Source organism: Perognathus longimembris, chromosome 28 (genome assembly GCF_023159225.1).
Source record: "Perognathus longimembris pacificus isolate PPM17 chromosome 28, ASM2315922v1, whole genome shotgun sequence".
NCBI lineage: Eukaryota > Metazoa > Chordata > Mammalia > Rodentia > Heteromyidae > Perognathus > Perognathus longimembris.
The window spans coordinates 23210403-23236317 of NC_063188.1; the positions used below are offsets into that span (position 1 = coordinate 23210403).

Genomic DNA, 25915 nt, shown 5'->3' on the forward strand with positions numbered 1-25915 from the left:
TTTATGTGGAATATAACATTAAAATGTTTCATTTCTGTGCATATTGAGTTGGAAGTAGCTCCTGAACAAACGGATAGAAATGTAAATGATATCAATCCTGATGCTGGAGATTTAAAAGAAAAATTGAAATCAGGGATAAAGGTTTGGAAGTCAAATCATGAAAGAAATTAGAATAGAAATCTATTACAGAAAGAAAGTTTGTGGCCACCAACATTTAAAGGAAGAACAATTTCATAAAGGAGACTGAGAAACAGCATTTATAAAATAAGGGGCAACCAAAAAGATGGTGTCGTGGAAGCAAAAGGATGAGGTTATGTAACTTTGTCATATCTATTCCAATAACTACCAAATTTATACTTCCATAGAAACTGTAAAACAGAATATAAAACCATTAATTTATATAACTACTTTGGTGTCCAATAATGGACTACCTTGAATCGAACCTGTTCAAAACTAAACTTGAATATTTTCATAAAAATTGCAAGTTTCCCCACTCCTATGGTTGTATGACATATACATCATAGATTTCCTTCTTTATTTTTCACACTTAATATTTTATGTGGCAAGAAAATATTTTGGCTATAATATCAAAATTCTACATGTCATAGTTTTGCCTAATCCTTCAGAATGTGTCCAAAGATACCCAGAGAATGCTCAAACCACACATATTTCCACATTCTATGTGTACTACATTTTTCCACTAATTGCATGCCAATGATAATGTTTTATTTATAAAGTATGCACAGCAACTGACTAATAACAATAATAACAAAATACAAGCTCTATAATGATATGCTGTAATAGAAGTTATGTGAAGGAAGTCTCTCATTATCTTAGTAGCCATCTTGGTTATCACACTGGAGCCAAGTCATAGTGCCTGTGTTTAAGTAATTCTTATAATTGGCATTGGCTGCAAACAACAAGTATAATGATATTAGTAAATAAGATATGCCAAAAAAAAACTACAAAGTGCTTCATTTAAGTGAAAAGGTAAAAGTCCCTGACTTATAAAGAAATAGAAAAATGCTATGCTGAGGTTGTTAAGATCTACAGAAAGAATAATCATCTGATGAAACTGAAAAGAAGGTTAAGGAAATTAATTCAAGATTTAATAGTAAGCCATAGGTCACTGAGGCAGTGGAAAGAAAAATCATGAATAAGGAAGTACTACTGTATGTAGATACTGATAACATCATTATGTCTGAACTATCATACTCCCTTGCTTGGATTCAAGAAACACCATTTTAAATGGTAGCCTGTTGCTCTCTTTCTGTTAATATTCAATATATGAGTAAGAAAATCAGAATGATTGTTTTAAAAAAGGAAATCATACATATGAATCTGTAACCCCTCTGTACCACACTTTGACAATAAAGAAAAAAGATTTTTAAAAAAGTAAATCAAAGCATGTCCCTCCTGATCAAAACTTTTAAGGTTCATCCTATATTACCCATGATCTCCTATCATTTCCACTACTGTTATATACTTTTTTCCACTTCTTAGTTCTCATCCTTCCTGTCCACTCTACTTATACTAGCCTCCTTGTCTTGTACACACTATGTACCTTTTCTTCTTCGAATATTTTGTCAAGATGTTCCCTAAGCTTGAAAAGCTCTTACTCTAGATACTTATATCACTTCAACCCAAAATGTTCCTTCTTTTCAGTTTTTGCTCCAAATTAATGTCAAATTTTCCTTAAAAATTCTGTTTCAAATTAGAAAGCTTTACAATGACTCTCCCTTCCTTGATTTATTAATGTTTTCTTATGAAAACATTACTTACTATTGAACATCACTATGAATCTAATTTGTATTCTCCCTCAAATAAAAATTTTATAAAGACAGATATTATGCTAGTTTTGTGCATTCCTATACTCACAGATCCAGAAGTTAACACATATAGTATGAACTTACTAAATATTTATTAAATGAGCATAAAATGTAGAAGTTTCTAACAAAAAACAGTGATTAACTATATTACTAAGTTATTAAGTAGACTAAGGACTCTGAAGTTTCTATTTGATGTTACTGGTAATCTCTGCAAAAATAATTTCATTTGAAAGGAAGGCTAGAAATCATATTGTACTGAGATGAAGTAAATGGAAAGTGTGGGAGGGATAGCAAGATAATTTTTTAAGTTGCTTGGCTACAAAGAGATGTCTTCATCTGTTTTATATTCTAAATTTCTGTTCTTAGTTCACTTTCAACTCTGTAGGAAAAAAATGGTTCTAACTCTAAAACACTAATGGATCTGAAATATATTTTGAGAAGCAAGTAGAGAAAAATTCTTTTATGGGTCTGTATTCAAAGATGACATAGGATAGCATAAAGGGTCATACTCATTTTAGTGGCTTTAGATGTATAAAAAGAGAATGTTCCATGAGTTGTCTTTCATCTTTGAAACATAGGGTTTTCCGAATTCATTTTTAGGAAAGTCATTCTCCTAAAATATTTTCTGTGTGGTTTATGAATAGAATCATAAGTTGCTTATGCCAGTAGGACCTACCCAAGCCCTCCTCTGAAACTAGAGCAAATAAAATATTCAGTGCATAAATCATGAATGTATAAAAATAAAGAAAATATGACTCCCAGACTGGCAAATGATTTAATTTCAAACTTACAAATTAAATCGACTTTTGAGACTTTTAAAATAAAATTCTCGCTTGTCCCGGACACCCTGGGGAGGCTTTGCAGACGTCCTGGGCCTCACCTCCGTCCTGCTCTACCGAGCCCGCAGCTCTGAGTGATTGTGCCAATTGGAGGAATTGGTAACTTCAAGACACCAAGTAAATTATCTGAAAATCAAAAGAAATATGTGGGGCTGGAAATATGGCCTAGTGGCAAGAGTGTTTCCCTCCTGTACATGAGGCCCTAGGTTCAATTCCTCAGCACCAAATATATAGAAAACAGCCAGAAGTGGCGCTGTGGCTCAAGTGGCAGGGTGCTAGCCTTGAGCAAAAAGAAGCCAGGGACAGTGCTCAGACCCTGAGTTCAAGCCCCAGGACTGGCAAAAAAGAAAAGAAAAAAGAAAAAGAAATATGTATCATGTTTAACTCCAAGTGTAAACATCCCTGCCTCTCCATTTATGAGAAAGCTTGGCTTCAGGACTGGGGTGAATGTTTACCTAATGAAAAGATCTCCAGGAGGCCTGACTTATTCACCCTGGGTATAAATCCTATATACAATGATCATTATCGAACTATTTACCAGACGAGACTAAACTACAAAGTGAAGATTTTAAAAAGTCCATCATCCAAACATCATAGGCTACCGTGCTTTAATGAAGCCAGTGATGGTAGCCTCTGCCTTGCTATGGAGTATGGAGGAAAAAAATCTCTAAATGACTTGATAGAAGAGTGGAAAAAAAGAAAGCCACCCTCCTTTTCCAGCGGCTATCATTTTAAAAGTTGCCTTGAACATGGTGAGAGGACTGACGTATCTGCTCCAGGAAAAGAAACTGCTTCATGGAGATATAAAGTCTTCGAATGTTGTAATTAAAGGTGATTTTCAAACAGTTAAAATCTGTGATGTAGTAGTCTCTCTACCACTGGATGAAAATATGATTGTGACTAATCCTGAAGCCTGTTATATTGGTACTGAGCCATGAAAATCAAAGGAAGCTTTAGGAGAAAATGGCATTATTACCGACAAGGCAGACATATTTTCCTTGGCCTAACACTTTGGGAAATGATGTCCTTATCTATCCCACATATTAATCTCTCAGATGATGATGATGAAGATAAAGCTTTTGATGAAAGTGACTTTGATGATGAAGCACACTATACTGCATTGGAAAACAGACCACCTATTAACACTGAAGAACTCGATGAGTCTTGCCAGAAAGTAGTTGAACTCTTCTCTGTGTGCACCAATGAAGATCCTGCAGATCATCTTTCTGCTGCTCAGATTGTGGAGGCTTTGGAGCTAGATGAGGAGTGACCATGTTCACGCTCACAGCCTGAAGTATGGCTTGTGTATATAACCATTCTCTTCATTCAAATATATTTAGTTGCTATGGTCCATTGTCATTGTACTCTAGACATGGCCCATTTTAGGGCCATAGTCTTAGCATAAGCACTTGGTATACTGGGTTTTCAGTGAAATACTTATGTATTTTTCATACAGACTTAACACTAATGATTCAACATCTATAAACTGGGTCTAAAATTAATTTGAATTGAGCAACTGATACGTTTATTAACCATCTTTCTCAGATAGTCTCTATTTTACTGGATGGGTCTGTAAAATTAGCAGTTTAGATAGTACAAAGTAGGTGTACATATTTCAGAACTTCAAACCACTAACTGGCTTTCCTTGGCTGGTGTGCTGGTTAAATGGTCCCTGGGACCTGAGGAGATGATTCCCAGTGGCTCTGTGGGTATTCCTAGACTCTCCTGATAGCTTGTCCTGCTGTCTCTCAGCTCTCCCCAGATCTTTTGTGTTTAATTTATTAAATTTGTTTTCCATACTGAGATTCCTTGTTTAGTTTTTATTTGCTAATCTGTATCCTAAGAAGCATTTTAAAGCTGTTTTGAAAGAATAATAGGACAATGTAGAATAAAGGACAGCTTAAGTACCAGGAAAAAAAAATTCTCTAAACTAGTGATGATAAATCAGATCTACAAAATACCACATTTTGTCCTAGTAGCAAATGTGAAGATAATATTGTCTGTAAAATTTTAATTATGATGAAATTGAAGGCTCTAGAATAAGAGATAATTATGTCACAAAAGAGTATGGAAGAAAGTAGACAATATTTTGAAGGAGGACAAATTGAGAGTACAGGATCTTATGGGAATCTACCCAGAATATTGTAAGTCAGGATATTGTAAATATACTTGCACATCCATGTTCATTCCTACACTATTCACAACACCCAAGTTATGGAAAGAGTCGTGGTACTGTATTATAAATACATGGTAAATGTGGAACATGTACAAAATGTTAAGTGAGGTAAGCCAAGTTCAGAGGGACAAATGGTGCATGTTTTCTCTCAAATGTAGAACTTTGATCTAAAAGACAACTAGATGGTATCTTATAAAGGAATCTATGCATTTACACACAAATAGACTAAAGGATGATATTGTTAGGTGAGGAACACAACCATATAACTCCTCTGAAAATTTAAAATACTATTTATCAAAACCAATTCCAAGAAATGGAAGCATGTTTTATGTTGTTGGATGTGGTACTGGTAATGGCAATGTTTTCTTTTGCTTCTGGTTTTATTCTTCTTTTTGGGGGGAGTGGCAAATGAGGGGCACAGAAAGGGAGGAAGGGTGAATGAATGCAGTCACTCAGTATTCAGTATATACTATTTGGGAAATTCCCTATGCAACCTGTGAACAGGGACAGGAGAGGAAAATTAAGGTAGAGAAAAGGAAGGGGTAACATTGTCCCAAAGAGAAATGTAATCATTATCTTATTTTTTCAAATTGATTGTCAAAGTGAAGTACAGAGGGTTACAGTTTCATACACAAGGCAGAGTACATTTCTTATCCAACTTGTTATCTCCTCCCTCATTTCCCCCCTTCCCCTTCCCCATTTCCCTCTCCCCATCATTTGTACAGTTGGTTTACATGATATAGTTTTGTAAGTATTGCTGTTGCATTGGTTTGTCATTACCTTATTTATGAAAAGGTAACCTTTCCATCCCACACCTTAATAGTAATGATAAACTTATACTTAAAAAGAGCTAAACAAACTGATGAAAAGCTTTAAAAACTAAGAGTAGAGGATCCTAGATATTGTCTATACTTTCTTCTTTGAGCTTCACAATTTTTTAATATTATTAAAGCATGAACTTCCATTTCTGAGAAATGTTTCCTATTATTAACTAAGTATGAGAACAAGTATTAACTAAAACTAACAACTCAACAACCCTAAACATTTTATGTATTCATATATATTTCATATATATTAGACAACTTCCTTTAGCTATTCTTTGGAATAAGTGTGTACTACATAAATTCTCCATTTTATTTCAGCTGAGAGTGTCTTGAATTTTTTTCTTTCCTGAATGATGTTTTTTGCTGAATACTGGACTTGAGGATGAAAGTGCTACTATTTATCACTTGAAAAATATGGTGTCACTTCCTTTTGGCCTCTGTTTTCAGTTGAGAGAATCATTGAAATAATATTTTTCTCCTGAAGTGACAACTTTTAAGTCTAGGTATTATTTGAGTACTTTAAAATATTTTTTTCTGTAACGCATTCTACAATTCATATGACATGAATATCAGAATTTTACTATAATCTAGTTCTCCATGTCAATTTTTTAAAAAATTTCATGACATGTGTTCTTAAAAAAAGAGTTGATATAAATTATTTCTAGTTTTCTACTAACCAAATCCATGATTTTTTCTTGTGTTCCAGTTTAGCTGTTGGATCCACCCCCTGATATTCTTTATCAGTATATATTAATTATGCAAGAGAATGGGTCTCATCATATTGTCTTTAATCTTTATTTCCTTTATTTGATTTTTCAGTTCTAATTTTTCCATTTGATTCTACACAAATTCTATATTAAAATTTAGGTGTATTTTTTGTTTTGTTTTGTTTTACTAATTTTGGCTTGAACTCAGGGCTTGGTCATTGTCCCTGAGTTTTTTTCTCAAGGCTAGCACTTGAGCCACAGATCTATTTTTTGCTTTTGGTGGTTAACTGGAAATAAGAATCTCACAGATTTCCTTCCTGGGATGGTTTCAAATACCAATTCTCAGATCTCAGCTCTTGAGTAACAAGGATTACAGGAGGGAGCCACTGCCACCTGGCTTTTTATTTTTTACTTTTCAACTCTTTATCTATTACAATAAAGGGATAGAAACTGCATCCTTAAGAAGAGTAAGGGGAAAGGTGTGTAGAGGAAGGATGGGTGAGAATGTTGAAAGAAGTACCATTGACGAAGGTATATTGTATGCAATAAACTTTATTAAATGGCAACTCCTTTGAACAACTGCTTGAAGACAATAAACAAAGATAAAAAAAGCAACTACAGTATAAGCATACATTTATAGTGTCATACTTTCTTGTTGTTTGAACCATGTTCATAATTACTTGTTAAAACACTCTTGAATAATTGCTGTGCTTTCTATATCAAATAATGTTTTTGTCATCTCAGTACTGGTATCTGCTGATTGTCTTTTTTTCACTTAGTTCAAGGTTTTCTTGTTTGTTCACATGATAAATAGTTTTCTATTAAGAAATGACAATTATATGAAGTGAAACTGAATCTTATGTAAATCTGTTAAACTGTCTTCTTTTGGTAACTCTTCAGCAGAGGGAGGAAAGATGATACTGAAGTTAGTTCTTATTATTACCAGGTGGGGTTAAAAGTCCTACATTTTTTGTATATATACACAATGGAGTCCTATGCCTCTGTCAGAAAGAATGATATTGCCACATTTGCAAGGAAATGGAAAAACCTGGAAAAAATTTTACTAAGTGAAGTGAGGCAAATGGAAAGAAAAGTAGGTTGCATGGTTTCCCTCATTTGTAAGAACTAGAATATGTCTATGATATTCTTAACAGGGAATCACAACAACCCCATTGCTAATTAAGTGTATCAACATGAACTCCAAGATATGGAAATAAGAACTTATTATGTCTTGTACATAGTTTTAAAATTTGTTTTTGCCAGTCTTGGGGCTTGAACTCAGAGCCCGAGCACTGTCCCTGGCTTCTTTTTGCTCAAGGCTAGCACTCTACCACTTGAGCCACAGTGCCACTTCTGGCTTTTTTTTCTATATATGTGGTGCTGAGGACTCAAATCCAGGGCTACATGTATACTTGGCAAACACTTTACCACTAGGCCATATTCCCAGCCCCCCATAGTTTTAATTTTTTTTTCTTTCAGTTCTCTTAGCTTTTTGTACCGTGTGTCTTGTATATAAGATTATTCGACCAGGGGAAGGGAAAGGGAATCACAGAAACAGCAGGACAAAGGATAAACTAATGCAACAACAATACTCACTTGACACTAGGTTGGATATGACCCTTAAAACTTGGTATGGAGGGGAGTAGGGAGCAGTAAGCAGGAGAAAATAAGAGATAGGGTAACAGTGTTTTAAAACAAATGTGATCATTACCTTACTTACAAAACTGTAATATCCCTGTTCATTACTTTTTTAGGTTTTGTTTTGTTTTGTTTTTGTTTTTTGCCAGTCCTGGGCCTTGAACTCCGGGCCTGTGCACTGTCCCTGGCTTCTTTTTGCTCAAGGCTAGCACTCTGTCACTTGAGCCACAGTGCCACTTCTGGCCATTTTGTATATATGTGGTGCTAAGGAATTGAATCCAGGGCTTCATGTATAGGAGGCGAGCACTCTATTCCCAGCCCCCTGCTCATCACTTTTTTAATAAAGATTTTTTTAAAAAGAAAGACTGTAAGTTAAAATTTTCCCTGAAAAACTTGCTGTACTATATTAAAAACATTCTTTTTACCTTCAAAAAGCTCATTATTTTGGATAATATTCTCACTACATACTATAAAATGATTATGATTAATAAATAACTGAAATTCATTCCAAATAAAAAAAAATCCTACATCTCTACCTAGTGTTCTGTGACTCCATGTTCTAGGGAGATTGGGATGCTTTGTTATACTTTGGTGAAAATCATCATTTTAATTTTCTACAAAGTTTTTTCTGTTATAGTTAGTTTTGAAGACAGCATACCCCATGGTGTTTTACTACAGGAATATCATTATTACTTAAAAATCTCTTGTCTTCCTGTGCTTCCACTTTTATAGTTCTTTTGCACAAAGAGACCAGGCTTTATTGTGGTTCTTTTTGTTTCTACTTATTGGCATCTCCAGATCATTGGTCTATAAAATTCTACATTTACAGTGTATGAGACAAAAGAAAGCCCACCAAACTCATGACAGTGATCACTGTGTTCTTCCTTAGATCTTGTTTGGTAGCTGGTGTCTTCTTTTAAGGTACTGGAGATTGCTTTTATCAGTGTGTGTGTGTGTGTGTGTGTGTGTGTGTGTGTGTGTGTGTGTGTGTGTGTATCTTAAGAGAAAATAATAGTACAGTAAGAAAAAACATAAGACCAAATATAGTTTCTCAGTTATTTTTCTTCTGGTTTTAAAAATTAAGTTGAAACTTTAAAATAAAAATGATATATAAGCTTTTGCCAAATACACCTATATGCAGAGGAAATTAAGCCTAGTGAATTATAAATAAAGATGGTGTAAGGTAAATTTCCACACTTTCCTCAACTACTAACGTAATGAGACCAATAGACTACTAAAAGTTAGGTATATACGGTATGATAATTAGAGCAGTAATTAAAAATGGTGCACAGAAATTCACAAGGAGATACAACAGTTAAATAAAAATGTGATTACAAGGACCAGGCATGGGGGGTACCAGTTGTAATCCCACCTTTTTGGCAGTCTGAGAATAGAATCACCATTCAAGGCAGCCCTGGCATAAAGTTGATGAGATTCTATCTCAAAAGGAAGCTTGGTAACCCACTCTTGTGGTCCCAGCTAGTAGGAGGAGGAGGAGGAAGGGGAGGGGAAGGGGGAGGGGGAGGGGGAGGGGGAGGGGGAGGAGGAGGAGGGGGGAGGAGGAAGAGGAGGACGGGGAGGAGGAGGAGGGGGAGGAGGAGGAGGGGGAGGAGGAGGGGGAGGAGGAGGAGGAGGAGGAGGGGGAGGGGGAGGGGGAGGGGGAGGGGGAGGGGGAGGGGGAGGGGGAGGGGGAGGGGGAGGGGGAGGGGGAGGAGGAGGAGGAGGAGGAGGAGGAGGAGGAGGAGGAGGAGGAGGAGAAGGAGGAGGAGGAGGAGGAAGAGGGTCCTAAGCCAGCTTGGGCAAAAGTTAGCTTGAAACCCCAAGTTAATAAAGAGATGTGGCTCAAGTGGCAGAGTGCTTGCCTAGCAAGTATGAAGGCCTGTTTACATCTCCCAGTGTCACAAGTAAAGGAAATTCTAAAAGCTTTATGAAAACAATAAAATGGTCAGATAAACAAAAGAAAGGAACAGACCAAGGAAAATTGGAAACAAAGAATAGATATGCATAATAATCAAATTAAATGTTTGTAATCTAAATAGACCAATGGAAACATAGGTTAACATAATTTAAACTGATGGTATGGGTATGTGCTTTATAGAAAAACACTTCAAATATAATAATATTGTCAGATTTAAGGTGAGAGAATGAAAGGAATTATATCATGCAAATATTAGCTACAATGCAGAAGATATGGGATATATTAGCGTAATATATAAAATAGATCGGATAATAATCCTATTACTGTGGTAATTGTGGACAGATTTAAAAAAAAAAAAAAACAGAATACAGAGCACAGAAATGAAGCTATACCCATTCGCCTGTTTGATTTTCCAGTGAAAATGCCAATGCAATTTAATGGAGAGAAGATAGAAATAGTCTATAACCAAAGCAAAATGCTTACCATTTAAATTCTTCAGGATAAGTGACAGTACTGTGAGATGTCGTAAAAGGAGGTATTCATTTGAGAAAACAAGCCCTGCTTTGATTGAGTTTCAGAGGTTGCTTATTTTTGATGTGATCACTCTTGCCAAACCTTATGACATTCTCCATTGATAGCAATGAAGCTCTCCACAAATATAGCAAATACTAAGAATCAAGAAAGTTAAGGTTGAATGTATAAAGGGAGATGAGCTAGATACATACTTATGATTATTGGTTTTGTTTTTGTTTTTAGTTTTGAGGATGCAAGATTCTTCTGCTTCAGGCCTTGAGTACTGGAATTTTAGGGTATACAAAACCACACTCAAGTCTTAAGACCATTTTGAAGTACGGAAGCAAATAGTTTCAGTCACTCTGGTCATGAAGCCAATTTTAATTTCAGAAGAGTTTACTTTATAAAAAGTCTATCATATTATATTGTATATTATACAAGAAATTAAAAGAACATGCTATTCATTATAATTTCAGCAGTAAATCCAACTCAGAATGTATTTCTATTTGTGAAGTTAGAGTATAGGAATTGAAGGAATGGGTAATAATGGCTATCCCAGAGAGTAAGATAATTAGAGTTAAAGACAAAAAAAAAATGTGTAATCTGAGGCTGTACCACTGCATAGAAAATGCCTTCAGCAGTTAGTGAAAATATTCTATACTGTTTCAGCAGTTAGTGGAAATATTCTATACTGTTTCAGGATTTGTTGTATATACCTTGTGTAACCTCTTCATAGTACTATAACATAGAACTGTCTCCCATTTCCGGAATATAAGCATGCATGGACACATGTGCACAAAATACACACACATTTGGTTGTAAGCTCCATGAGCGTTATTAATAAGTATTGTGGGACTAGGAATATGGCCTAGTGGTACAGTGTACAGTGGTACAGTGCTTGCCTCATATACATGAAGCTCTGGGTTCGATTCCTCAGCACCACATATACAGAAAAAGCCAGAAGTGGCACTGTGCTCAAGAGGTAGAGTGCTAGCCTTGAGCAAAAAGAAGCCAGGGACAGTGCTCAGGCCCCGAATTCAAGCCCCAGGACTGGCAAAAAAAAAGTATTGCATCTTTATGTCAATATCACCTTGAATAGTCTGACCCTTACAGACCCAATATATATTCATATTATAAATTTTGTCTATATTATCAGTTAATTCTAGGTATTCTCCTATATTAAATTGGCATCCTCATTCTCAAACTTCTAAAAAAAAGAGTGCCTTTTGAGATATACTTCTTTCCTAAACACATATGGCAACATTGTGCAGTATGGCCTAAGGAAGAGGACCAGAATGAATGTTGAAGAAGCCCGGATGTTGATTCAAGCAATTAATTCCATCTCTAATTCATAACACAATTCACTGACACATTGCAGCAGCTACAATGCATATTTTAGTTTATTATATTTATCTCCTGTGGAATGTCAAATAATTGCTCCATGAGCAGAGAATATAGAACAAGAAAATGGTATGTTACATGAAGAGATTGACTTCAAACTCTAATCAGAATTATATTTGTGAATATACCATTTCATTTCCATTCTGCCCAACTGCTGTGACAATGACTAGAGCATTATTTAACATACACTTGCTACTCTCATTTAATGTCAGTGCCTATGCTCAGAAGTGCAGTTAAAATGTTTTAGGCTTTGCATTCGATATTAATGGCAAATATATTAAATACATGTTAAAAGCAGATGGGCTTTCTTTACTCTTGGTTTGAAGAAAATTGCTCTCTTTATCTCCAAAAAAGTAATTTCTTTAACAATAGCAGTTTGCTACCTAAGGGAGAAATACTCAAAGGAGAAATAAAGTAAAATAATTCAATAGACTACAATTAGCATATTTATATAGTATTCTGTTTAGAATTATCTTAATAATTCACCATCATCTAAAAGACAAACATACTTTAGTATGATTTATTCAGATGAAAAAGGCATCACACAAGAAGTGTTGTTTGGAAAGTTGGATACTTAATTCAAGGATAAATTCTCAAAAAGCCAGTTCTGGAAACATAACCATTTCCAGATATCTACATATATAAATAAAGGTGGTAAGGACACAAATTTGTGGAATGGCAGCTTAATCTCAAATGGCAGAATCTTTGACAGTTTTTAGTTGCAATATCCCTGATTCTTTTTTTGTGTGTTTTTTTTTTTTTTTGTTGTTGTTCTTTTTTTGGCCAGTCCTGGGGCTTGGACTGAGGGCCTGAGCACTGTCCCTGGCTTCTTTTTGCTCAAGGCTAGCACTCTGCCACTTGAGCCACAGCGCCACTTCTGGCCATTTTCTGTATATATGGTGCTGGGGAATCGAACCCAGGGCCTCATGTATATGAGGCAGGCACTCTTGCCACTAGGCCATATCCCCAGCCCCTGGTTCTTGATATCTATGTAAAATTTTAATGAGCCTTTTTATTCAATGAGATATTCATTATCTCATTCATCTCTAAAATTCCTATGTTTACTTGTAATCTCTTGTCTTACACAGATGCCTAGAATCCTTCTTCCTCTTCTCTCACATCTCTTCTGACACCAACACTTGTATGTACCTCTTCCAACCAATAGAGTTTTACTGGTTTTACAGCTGAACAAGTCCAAACTTCTATTTTTATGTTTTCTTTTTCCTTGTTTACTTCTTTCCCTCTTACTCATTTCTCAGCCTCCCTTGTGAGTAAAAAAATAATTTCCTTTCCTGTTCTCCTATAGAGCATAAATGCACATGCACACACACACACACACACACATGTGTGTATGCACACTAACACATTCTTTTTTATGAGGTTCTGTGCATGAAGGCTAATTCAAGTACTTTTCCTATAACAATTCTATATTTAAGAAGAAATGTTGGTGCCTGCTGATAACACTGTTCAAAAGTTCATGATAGAGGATGTAGAAATTTGTAATAATTGCTAAAATAGCTCGTTCTGATTCGACATAAGATAATGAAGACAAAGCTATTTTTAGAAAATAAAAGTATTAATTTTACATTACTAAAGTAAAACAAACTATGAGAAAATAAAAGTGCTTTCTTAAATGTTATACTCAATTCTGTCTGTTAAACACAATGCCAAATTCTGCCTCTACATCTTTGTCCATATACCATTTAAAAGTTTACTGTGTACTGTATCCACCTGTTGCTCTTATGAATAAGATTTATTTATTCCAAAAAGGATATTTTTATTTAGTGTGCAGTTTATTTTTTAATTTTAAGGAAGGGATATCAAGAAATCGTTTATTTGTTCAATTTATGTTGCAATAGTAAAAAATAATAGTATAAGAAAAGTTACTTCAGGCAACTGTACCCTATTCCATTTTTATTAACTCAAAGTCACAATTAGAATGATAATATTGGGGGCTATAAGTGTGAAATAAAAATTAGGAAATTGTGTCTAAGAGGTGTAATTCTTAGATAATAATAACTGATAGTTGGAGGGTAAAAAAGTTTTGTATAAGTTCTTTAAAGTTTCTAATTACATAAAAACAATGGCTTTTGGACTTTACATCTTTAGTATAATTAAAATTTAAAACATTATCCACTTGGGCTGGGGATGTAGTTTGAGGTACAGTATTTGTCTTATACAGCCGAGGCCAATGAGGGGAAAACTTAAAAAAATAGTCTAGAGGAGGAGAAAGTGACCTTCCCTCCCATCACACACACACACACACACACACACACACACACACACATATTTTTCTTCTTATTTTCACCAATTTGGTGACCAGTAAAAGTACTGTGCTTTGTTACATTTTTTCAAGGATACAATCTCTAGACAAGTTATTGGGGAAAGGAGATGGAGGATACAATGTTTGTTAGTTTGTCTTACACACATAACGGACAGACTCAGAACTTCAAAACCATTATCAAGTACCAGCTTTTCCTTTGAAAATTAGCCATTTTAGTTACAGAATATCTTTTCTTGACTTTTTTTCCTGAACATAAAATTGGAGAAAATAAACAGGAGAGTGTGAAACTATAAACCTTGAAATAACTTAAACTCAACTTCCATTAACATTCAATTATTGAACAAATTGTTTAAAGTCCTTTTGCCTGGATGCTATGGTTGGAGAGTACCACCTAAATTCCAGTTGCAATTGAATCTCCATTTTGAAGTATTAAGAGACTAGAACTTTAAGAGATGACAAGATTATGAAAAATCTGTCCTCGGGAATGGACCTATGGGTTGATGGGTTATTGGGGTATGGCAAGAGTCTGTCTGCTTTAAAAGCTAGTTTGGCTTTGCTTCTTGAATGTGTCCCTCTTGTCATTTGACACTCTGCACTTCCTGAGGACTCTGCAGAATCCTCGCAGTGGGAAAACCCTCACCAGACACAGCTCTTCAGTTTTGGACCTCCTGTTAAACATAATAATATATTTATTCTTTATAAACCACCCACTCTCTGATATTTTGACTATCACAGAAATAGTAATAGATAATGGACCAAGATGTGAGTTGTTTTTTTCCTATGTAAATTGGAGATTATAGTATCAACCATTCTACTGAATGTTCTGAAGACTAATTGAGATAACATATTTGCAATATCTATTATAATGCCAAGCAGTAATATATAGTAGATTAATGTTTAACAAATGGTAGATGTCACTATTCAGCTAATTTCACCAAGTACTTACTATATGACATTTTTTTCAGAAGCACTAAATATACAGAGATGAAATACAGCCTTGATGCTTCAATAGCTCACATAATACTTGGACTTATGCAAAAGGTTCTTCCACTCCAGGTTCAATATCTAGGGCCATTTTTTTGATAATGTGCCAGATGCTATCCAGTTCAATTTTTTTGTTGGTACAGAGATTTGAACTTGGGGCTTCATGTTTGCTAGGCAGGTGTTCTACCACTTGAGCCACACCTCCAGCTCCTAACCAAGCCTTTTAAACCTGATATTAGGTAAGGATAGGAATGCTGTAGGCTTTACTTAGACAATCTAAAACATTAAGCAACCAATAGGATTTTATGTAACCTTCGCTTAAATTTTAAGTGAATAGCTTCTATTTATCTTTTATAGTTTTAAAATTCAATGAGTTATAAAAATTGTCACAAAACAACTTAGCAAGATTAATTTTGTATTTATCAAAGCTATCCAAAATTCTGAATTGGACAAGAACAAAGACCAAATCCTACAGCAAAATTATGTTTAATTAACAGACAACATCCTTGCTTGAAAAATATTTCAAAGCATAATTCTTATCCCTAAACCTATCTGAGCACCGGGTATGATATCCTGTACCTAAATGGAACTTTACAAATATTTTCTGAGTACCTGTAGAAACAAATTAATCAAATGACTGTTTTAATCTGCAATGTTATTATTACCCTAATAAGCTGTAAATAAATATATATAAGTAAATTTAATAGAAAAAAATCGAATGGAATTTTGGCCAAAATATCGGGATCAAGGTAAGTTTTAAAAAGAAGATATATTTTTAGCTGACCATTTTTATTAGAAAGCAAAAGGAAAACGGAATATTAAGTGTTGGCTATGGTGCTTAGATTATATTTTAAACAACTGGAGATTTTTTGAAGGTTTTTAAAAGAAGAATCATATAACCAGTCTTACAATGTAAGACATATGAATAACAATGAGTATCATTAATTAGGTTATTTCACATGAATTATTGCATTTAACTCTAACAAAGACCTTGTGAGTAAAAGGTTTTTCTTCTGGAAGTATAATTTGGTACTTTTTTTCTGATTATGAAATACACATAAAATTATCAGTTAGTATATATTTCAGTGAATTTAGTAATATTACATTCATATTTTACAATTAATGCCAATATCTAGCTTCAGAATAGTTTTTACCTTTTAAAACTGGAATTCTGTACACATAATTCTCCATTCTTTCTGCACCCCCTGACAAATAATTCCCTTACTCTTGTCCTTCCTTCTTTGCTCCTTCTTTCTTTCCTTCCTGCCTGGTTTGCTTCCCTCCATCTTGTCTTATCTCCCTCCGCCTCTTCCTGTTACCTTTTCTACATTTTCCTCTTTCTACTTATCCTCATTTCCTCCCTTTCTGGAAAGAAATGATCCTTCATAGAAAATAAATGATAGTATATTAGGACACATTTGTACAATTCTAAATATTCTAAATTCAAAGTTCATAAACACTATGTTATTTTATGACTTGAAACTCTTTCACCTATTTTCTTCCCTTGAATTCAAGTCACTACTATTCACACACATCTCAACTCCAAAAAGTGATGTAAGCTGCTCTATTTACTAATGTTTACAACCAAATCTCCAATGGCCTTATCCATAGTTTATCCATATAATAAATTAAGTCAGAATTCAACCTTGCGTAGTTGAAGACAATTATTTATAGAGAAATTGCCTTTCAGGGAATTTTTATAAATACATCACAAAATAAAACTGAATGCTTTAAAGAAAATGAAGAAAATTGGCTGGGAATAAGGCCCAGTGGTAGAGTGCTTACCTCCTATACATGAAACCCTGGGTTCGATTCATCAGCACCACATATATAGAAAAAAAATCCAGAGGTAGCACGGTGGCTCAAGTGGTAGAGCCTTGAGCAAAAAGAAGCTAGGGACAGTGCTCAGTAATTTGTAATCTTTGTAAAAATAAGGAAAGTGTTCAATTAATTTGAGACCATTTCCCGTCTGATCAAAAATTTAATACCAGTCAGTCTCCTCTATAAACAAACAAAGTTAGGATTTTAGCTAGGCAAGAAAAAGAGCTTTCTCCATGTGAACACAGGGTTAATGTTGGCTGGCTTTATTTTGGGACTTACATGGCAATAACACAGTATATACACCTAGTAAGTTTAGATTGAGTAAATTGCTCCAAATGTGTCCCTGTTTACATTTTTCCAGATCTATTCTAAGTATATTATTCTACCTCCCTGATGAAATGAACAAGAAAGCTCCCAGTGCATGGTTATATGATGGTTTTCTACCTACTGCCAGGCTCTCTCTGCAGGAAGTGTTTTTCTTCAGAAGTAGGGATTATGGCATATTTTTAATCAGAGTTCTACTAATTAATCCCCCTGGAACAGTATTTCTGAGAGAAGCAATGTATTCCTTCATTAAAATCAAAGTTCTTTCATAAAAACCAAGTAATTCTCATTCTCATTTACATAATAGGAGGTGAGAGTTCACAAAGTTGGCACCTAGAGTAGTATTTAAGACAAAAATTAAATCCAAAAACAATTCAACATCAACCTGATTCGGGTGTTGGTAAGATTGAAAGCAACAAGTATAAAAGACTTCAGTTTTCCTAATAAATTCCAATTAAATAAACCATTTATTTGGAATAAATATGTCACTGTTAGTAGTATAACCACATCAGCATGAAAATAATATTATTTTATTACAAATCAACAAGGGAAAAAGTGTAGAGATCACTTTCTACTACCATTGGTAAGTAACAGGCTCTTTGTATCCTGTGGTTGTGATGTTTAGGAATTGTGTAATTTATTGCCCTTGGATTAAGGACTCTTTCAAAATGATTGAATTTATGACATAAGTATCCCATTTATACAAAATTACCATGGTAAAAATACTATTTGAGGACTGAGGATCTATCTTAGTGAGGGAGCATTTATCAACCACATGCGCTGGGATAGGGGAATCTTTGTTCTCAAAACACATTTTTGCTCGCATGGCTTGGCCCACTTACAACCCTTTCCCCCTACTGTCCTGAAATTCTCCAGTCAATTCTCCAGTCAATTCTCCAGACCTAATCTCCAAGCAGGCCACAACTGGTTGAATGGTTAACATGCACAATAGGTTCCCAGAACCAGGCCATTTGAAGGAATTACCAGAAACTCTCAAGACGTGTCCTGAAATTCCTTGCAACTCTCCAGCTACCTTCAAGACTACTCTCACCTAGGACCCTACTTAAATCTCTCCACCCCTGCTCTCATTATGCCTCAGTCTCCTGATTGTTCTCAAAACACCCTGATGTTCTTCTTTAATTTTCATTAAAGTTGATCTGGTCTGATGGGTTCACTTTCTGCTTTTTCTTTATTCTAATATCCTCATGACTCAGTTTCCTAACACTGGGTTCTTTTCCAAGCCTGGTAAAATGATACACTATTTGGTAAGTTACAAAAAGGGAAGGTAGAAAGTCTCTCACAGTGTATTATCCTATCATAGAACACAGGAAGCGTGACATTATGTATTGCCTCCATATCCCATTCTTAAATTTCTCACATACTGATCTTTTAACATGAACTTTATGAAAGATTATTGAAGGTAATAAAATATTTCATCTTTGTATAGCCTGAAGCTCATCTGAAGTCTGTGAAATGCTTACATATTCCAGTATACCAACTCAAATAATATAATCCAACAAAATCATTTAGAAAATCAGGGGAAAAAAATTTTAGATAATTAGGGGAAAAAATAGAATCTGGTGTTTCAATTTTTATGGAAAAATAAAATACCATGAGCAAATGCTAAATTGTTATGGGGACAGTAAGAATGTTTATTTGATATGAAATGTAACTAAGAGTTATATTGTAAACATAAGACAAAAAATCCAAAGATTGGACAACTTTGTTATTGAAAATTTGTACAAGATGACAAAAACTAACAAGAATAGCAGAAGTGAATGGAATTCTCTGCTTTTATTAAGTTTAAAAGATTACAACTTTTCCTTTTTTTAATATTATTATAGAAAGTTTCTCCCTAAAATAATATAAACAAAATTCAAACTGAAAACTATCCATTCAACAAATAAAACTTCTAGTCAATGATTCAGTAAATTTTTTGTTTATAATACTGTATTTATGCAAGAGAAAGTACTCCTCTAGCCTAGTCTTTGGTCTACTCTTTTCCACTGGGATAAGGAAAATACCTATTTGAGCTGTCTTTCAAGATAGGGTGGAAGGACTGATAAATACATTTCCACAGTCACTCTGCCACTGAATTTTATTACAGGGGATATCAGGCTTAATTATATGGAACAAATTAGATAGATAGATAGATAGATAGATAGATAGATAGATAGATAGATAGATAGAGCAAATAAATGGAATCAAATGGAAATTATAGAAGAAACAAAAATGAAAGGAAAATGTTACTGAATGGTTTCAATAGTAGAGTGAGAAGATACAATAACCTCTCAACTATAGGAAAGATCAGTAATATTCACACAATTTGAAAATTAGAAAGTTTATAAAAATGAGTGAATTGTGATGAAATTTGTAGTATTTGTATCATTTGACTATAAAAGGAGGAAAAGAGAGAATTGAACTTAACTTAAAGTAACAAAAGCATCTGAGCCTAGCATGGTGACTCACGTATGTAATTTTAGCTACTCAGAAGATTGAAATTTTTGAGATTACAGTTAGTGACCAGTCAGGGCAAAAAAAAAATTAAGAAACTCACTGTCAATAACGATCTGGATGTGGTATTTTACAACTATTATCTAGCTACCAGGAAGGCTAAAACAGTTGGATCTTGTGCTGGTGGACACTGAAGCAGAAAGAAGCCCCCACTCCGTGCCCCTCTATCTTTACTAAAACTTATACATCAAGACACAATGTTTTCTTTTGTGGGGAAAAATATACCCGCAGGCAATGAAGGAGATAAAATTTAAACATCACTGCTATGGATGGAACTGTGTGGCCAGAGATATTTTCTCATTAGACATTTTCTGAGTCATCTCTTTCTAATCCATTCACTTTAAAATATTAAACAATGAGTCGTTTCTCAAATATTGATCTTGATAATGACTGTTAGGGAAAATTTTGAATCTTAAATATGATGATATACAGGAAAAAATTCACTGTGCCCCTGTACCTGTATTATTCACAAGCAATAGCCATTCTAGCATAAAGTTTACTACTTACTCTCTTTTCCAGTCATTTCATGAATATCTATTCATTCCCCTAAGCAGAAGTGGATACTACTGGAGACATATAGTGATGCTTGATACTACCAATATCACCTAATACTTGTCTGAGTAAACACTAGGTACTCATAAATTTCAATAATTAATTTACAAATTTGAAAATTTCTAGAACTCTCAAGTATCTATCAGTTCAATAATATGTTAGTCACCTATATTGTTTATTAATATTTATACCTTGCTAAATATATATTGATTGTCTTTGTGCCAGAAGTTCTAAAATGTACCAGAGAAAGATTAATAAGATGGAGATTTTGTGCTTGCTTCAGCAGCACATATACTAAAATTGGAATGATACAGAGAAGATTAGTATGGCCCCTGCAGAAGGATGACATGCACATTTATGAAGCATTCTATATTTTAATAGCTATGAACATATGATCATATAAAATGATGCGAAGTGAAATGAACTCCAAGCTAGAGAAACAAGAGGTTTTTCATTGGTGTTATTTTTAATGTACCAAGAGAAATTATGTCTTTTTTCTTTTGTTTTTCTTCCCTATGGTTTATACCCTTCTGTCGCTGTATTTGATTTTGGTACCCTGGGTATTGTGTATATGTTTATCTGAATTAGGGAAGAGAAAGGGAACATCAACATGGTTTGACAAAGGATAAAAGATGAACTAATGCAACAGTGATACTCATAAGACAAACTGTACAACTTCGGGGCAGGGGGATTGGGAAGAAGGGAAACTGGAAGAAAAACAAAGGAGGTAACAAGTTTTAGAAGAAACGTACTCACTACCTTATGTATGTAACTGTAACCACTGTGTTCATAACTTTGACAATAAAAATATATTTAAAAATGAGTCCTGGCTTGCATGTAAGCCTAGAGCATTCAATCTATTGAGGTGCATGCAAATAAATTTCTTTATAGGTTGATAAGTACACTGTTAGAAGTACAGCCTTCTATAGCCAAGCAGAAAAAAATCAATTAACTAAATTTTGGATTGGGGAGTAGAAAAGCCTATTTAGAAAATGACATCTAAACTTGTTGCAATAAAGGAGAATATGAGTCATTCTTAGGTATATACCAAAAATAAACTAGTAAAGACACATAATAAATCACATGAATAAGTGCACAAAACATAGAGCAAATGCAACGTATAAAGGAAGGCATACATTACATTCCAATAAAGTTTCAAAATACTATGTGTGGCTCATGATTTGATTCAGGAAGACGAAGATAGATACGTTAAGGGATTATGATGGATATTCTAGGGTTAATGACAATGTTCTCTCTTCATTTGGTTAATTTTTACATGTTGGAGTTTATAGACATTAGTTTTTAAATAAACACAAGAAATATGGTATAGATAAACCTTAGAGATGGTACAATATTTTTAAGTTCAAAGTTTCAGGCACAATTCCAAGACTAGAAGATAATGAGATCATAATGGGACTTATAACGAAGATGCAGAGATTGGACTTAACCCTGAAAAGAATTTAGAAGTGGTGAAATATTATAAGCAGAAGAATGTAATATTCTAATTTTAAAAATACCTTTGCATTACTTAGGAGAAATGCTATGATGAGAATGAAGAATACCATCAGGAACTAGAAAGCTACTGAAGTAGTTTATGTGAGGCAAAGAGTTGTATTACTTTTAGCAGTGGAGATAGAAGTGAAAACACTCTAGATGTATTCTGAAGGTAGAACTTAGGAGGAATTATTTAGATTTGGTACTCAAAGAGAGAGAAAGGTATTAAAAAGTTTTTCATGTCAGGAGTTATTTGTGTGAATTCATATCAAAGAATGATATACTGTAACAATAGGTGTTTCTTTTATATTGCAAATCTGGAAAAGTAGAGAGATATGTACTTTCAGTATGCATTGGTTCTAACCCTATATATTTACTTATTTTCAGAATAATTACTTATTTATTGTCAAAGTGATGTACAGAGGGGTTAGAGTTTCATAGGTAAGGCAGTGGGTACATTTTTTGTACAATTTGTTACCTCCTCCATCATTTACTCCTCCCCCCCTCCCTCTCTCCCTCTCCCCTCAATAGTTGTTCACTTGGTTTACACCAAATGTTTTTGTAAGTATTGCTTTTGGAGTCGTTAGTCTTTTTATCCTTTGTGTCTCAATTTTGATATTCCCTTTCCCTTCCCTAGTTCTAATACACGTTTATACAGTATCCAGGGTACTCAGATGAGCAGTAATACCAGAGGTACAACCACAGGAAGGGAATACGAGAGAAACAAAAAAAAGTACGGTTTCACGTGGCATGTTGAAAATCATTACAACAGTGCTATAACACTTATTTCCATAGCATGGAGTTCATTTCACTTAGCATCATCTTGTGTGTTCATAAAGGCCTAGCTATTGGGCTCTTATGACCCTCAGCTGTGACTACGCTAAACCTGTACTAATTATTCCCTATGAGGGAAACCATAGAGTCCCTGTTTCTTTGGGTCTGGCTCACTTCACTTAGTACAATTTTTTCTAAGTCATTCCATTTCCTTACAGATGGGCCAATGTCATTCTTTGTGATGGAGGCATAAATCCTACTGTGTATATGTAACACATTTCCCTGATCCATTCATCTCCTAAGGGGCATCTGGGTTGGTTCCATATTTTAGCTATGACAAATTGTGCTGTGATGAACATTGTTGTGCTAGTGGCTTTAGTGTGTTCTTGCTTATAATCTTTTGTGTAGATGCCCAAGAGTGGGGCTTCTGGGTCACAGGGGAGCTCTATGTTTAGCCTTCTGAGGAATTTCCATACCACTTTCCAAAGTGGTTGAACAAGTTTACATTCCCACCAACAATGTAGTAGGGTTCCTTTTTGGCCACATCCCCTCCAGCATTTGTTATTGTTAGTCTTCCTGATAATGGACATTCTTGTTGGGTGAGGTGGAATCTCATTGTTGTTTTGATTTGCATTTCTTTTATGGCCAGTGATGTAGAGCACTTGTTCATGTGTCTCTTGGCCATTTCTTCTTCAGAGAAGTTTCTTTTTAGGCTTTTAGCCCACTGTGGAGGGGGATGTTGGTTCTTTGAGGATTTGTTTTGGAGGAATTTAAATGTTTAGTTCTGCATATATTTTAGTCATGAGGCCTTTGTCTGTTGTATGGCTGGTAAAGATCTTTTCCCAATCTGTGGGCTTTCTGTTGTCTTGTGAGCTATGTCCTTTGCCCTGCAGAAGTTCTACAGTTGGTTGCAGTCCCATTTGTCCAAACTTTCTTTGATTTGCTGCATTTCTGGGGCCATTGTTAAGGAAGTTTTGTCCTGTGCCAAGGAGCCCAAGTGTTTCTCCTTCTCCTTCTTGTAGTGTTTTCAGGGTATCTGTTTTTATTTCGAGGTCTTCGATCCATTTGGAATTGATTTTGATAAAGGGTTATATATAAGGATCTAGTTTTAATTTGTTGCAGGTGTTGAACCCCCAACACCAATTTTTAATGAAATAGAGGAAGCAATCCAGAAATTCATATGGAACAATAAAAGACCACGAATAACCAAAACAATCCTAAGTAGAAAGAACAGTGTGGGAGGAATTACAATACCAAACTTCATTTCCAATTAACCATACATTAATATTTTACTGACTGATCTTGATGTTGGTACATAGTCTTCCAAATTGTGATCCACAAACAAGGAGAAGCAGAGTCACCAGAGAAACATACTAATAATTCAGATTTTGACATCATTTCTATTTCAACTACCTTCAACATAAAATAGAAGGGTGTTTATTTGTAGCAGTATAGAAACTAAAAGAAGTACAGCAGATACACATGATAGAACATAAATACAAATGAGGCTGGCAAAAATGTTTTTCCTATCATTGGAACTACATGAGTCCTTATGTCTAATCTCAATAGGAATACTTCAATTTCTCTCTCTCTCTCTCTCTCTCTCTCTCTCTCTCTCTCTCTCTCTCATAGTTTTTCTCCCTCAATATTTATTTTCTCAAGTTTTCTGTAAACAGAATCCAAGCTTAATTTTTCAATTCACATAATGACAGCCTCAGATCCTGAATTTAGATGTCAGTTCAAGGTTACAATAAATACTGTCTTGGAATTGTGACAAATTTCTAAGTTCTTAGCCAGTTTTCCTTAGATTACTCATATAACCTTTGTTCCTTCCATCAACTGTGCCTTGAAGAGAAAGTCACATGATCCACCACTTACTCAGAAGAGTATATGAGCAAGCTCTCTAAGACCTAGAATAGGATGCATGTGTCCAACAGATGCAATAAATTTGTCCTATCCTTTGCTTCACTTGCTCTTCTTTCTTATTTTCTGCCTTTATTACTTCTTTCTCATCCCAGTTGCCATTCCTCTTTTTTTCTCTTCTCTTACTCTTCCTTCAACTTCCTGCACCCTCCTCTGTGTCCACCCCATCAGGTTTTTTTAAAGAAAAAGAAATGCATACTTCCTTATAAAGTATACCTCTACACTCTATCAAGGACACTGATTTAGTAGACTATGGTAGTGTGAATGAATTGACATTGCCAAGGTCAATGATTGAATCATCTATAACAAACTATATTTAAAGTCAAATTGGCTGTTATTCATGGAATTTAAAAGTGTGAATATCATTAAACAATTTTGTCTGAAAACTCCCACTGTTTCATCTTAGGTTGATAATTGACACAGTGTCAGAGTTTGGAACTGCAGCCTGTGGAAATCTGTCCTTAAAATTCATCCTAGGAAGTTTTTTCTTCTGAAAAGACAAAATCCCGAGGAAATTGTCATATAATGAAAGAAAGGTAATGAATAATTAAAGTGGATGAATTCTTATAGAATTTCCATCTCATGAAAATTGAGTGTTGCTTCATGTGAGGCAAATCTGCAGAGATTCCTATCATATATTACCATGTTCACTGAGAAAGTATTCAAAGGCCACTCAAGCTTTATGTTGCTAAGTACAAAGAAGCTTTGTAAGAGTGACATCAATATTAAAGTATCTTGCCAATAGAATTTTTGCACTTTGGAAATTTCCTGCCTTAACCTATCACCTAAGCACATTGAAGAGACTTCAGTTTCTTAATAGTTGACAAGCTTTCTGAAATTGATAAAACAATAACTCTTCACTGAAATAAAAACAAAAGAGGAAAATAAAACCTGAATTTTGCTCAAAGCAATGATTAACTCTATACTATCAAAATTTTCTGGGTTGTCTCATTTAAGAATACATATACGTATATGTATGCATATGCATATAATATGTATATATATACATATAATGTATATGCATACATGCATGCATATGTATAAACATAGAATGTGTTTTTTATATATATGGAAAATATATCTTTCACAGAAGCACTGAATTCTAAGCCTGATGTGAACAAACACATATAGTATACACATAATTAAATATTTAAAAATCTATTAGGAAAAAAGTAAACATGTATATATGATTATGTGAACCTGGTTAGATATAGTAGCATGTACACATCCCCCCAAAAAAGAAGCAAAAAGAAAACAGCTTTCCATTAGGGCTGCTGAGATGATAGTTTGAGTGGGTACTTGAGGATAGTTTAAGATATTTTATTTTAAATAAGTCCAGTTTTGCTTAGAAATAACGGATGAGAGAATAATTAGGACTAGAAAGATAGAATCAGAATATA

General features: G+C 34.5%; 1 non-coding gene and 1 pseudogene across 1 annotated transcript; both read left to right on the forward strand.

Annotated features, from left to right (window-relative positions):
- The window catches only part of LOC125342976, a 28441-nt pseudogene extending 24433 nt beyond the window's left edge, over window positions 1-4008 (forward strand).
- A 16586-nt stretch (window positions 4009-20594) lies between these two features.
- On the forward strand, window positions 20595-20701 carry LOC125344332. The gene has a single exon (XR_007209471.1). It is a non-coding gene; the product is annotated as a U6 spliceosomal RNA (small nuclear RNA).
- The last annotated feature ends 5214 nt before the right edge of the window (window positions 20702-25915 follow it).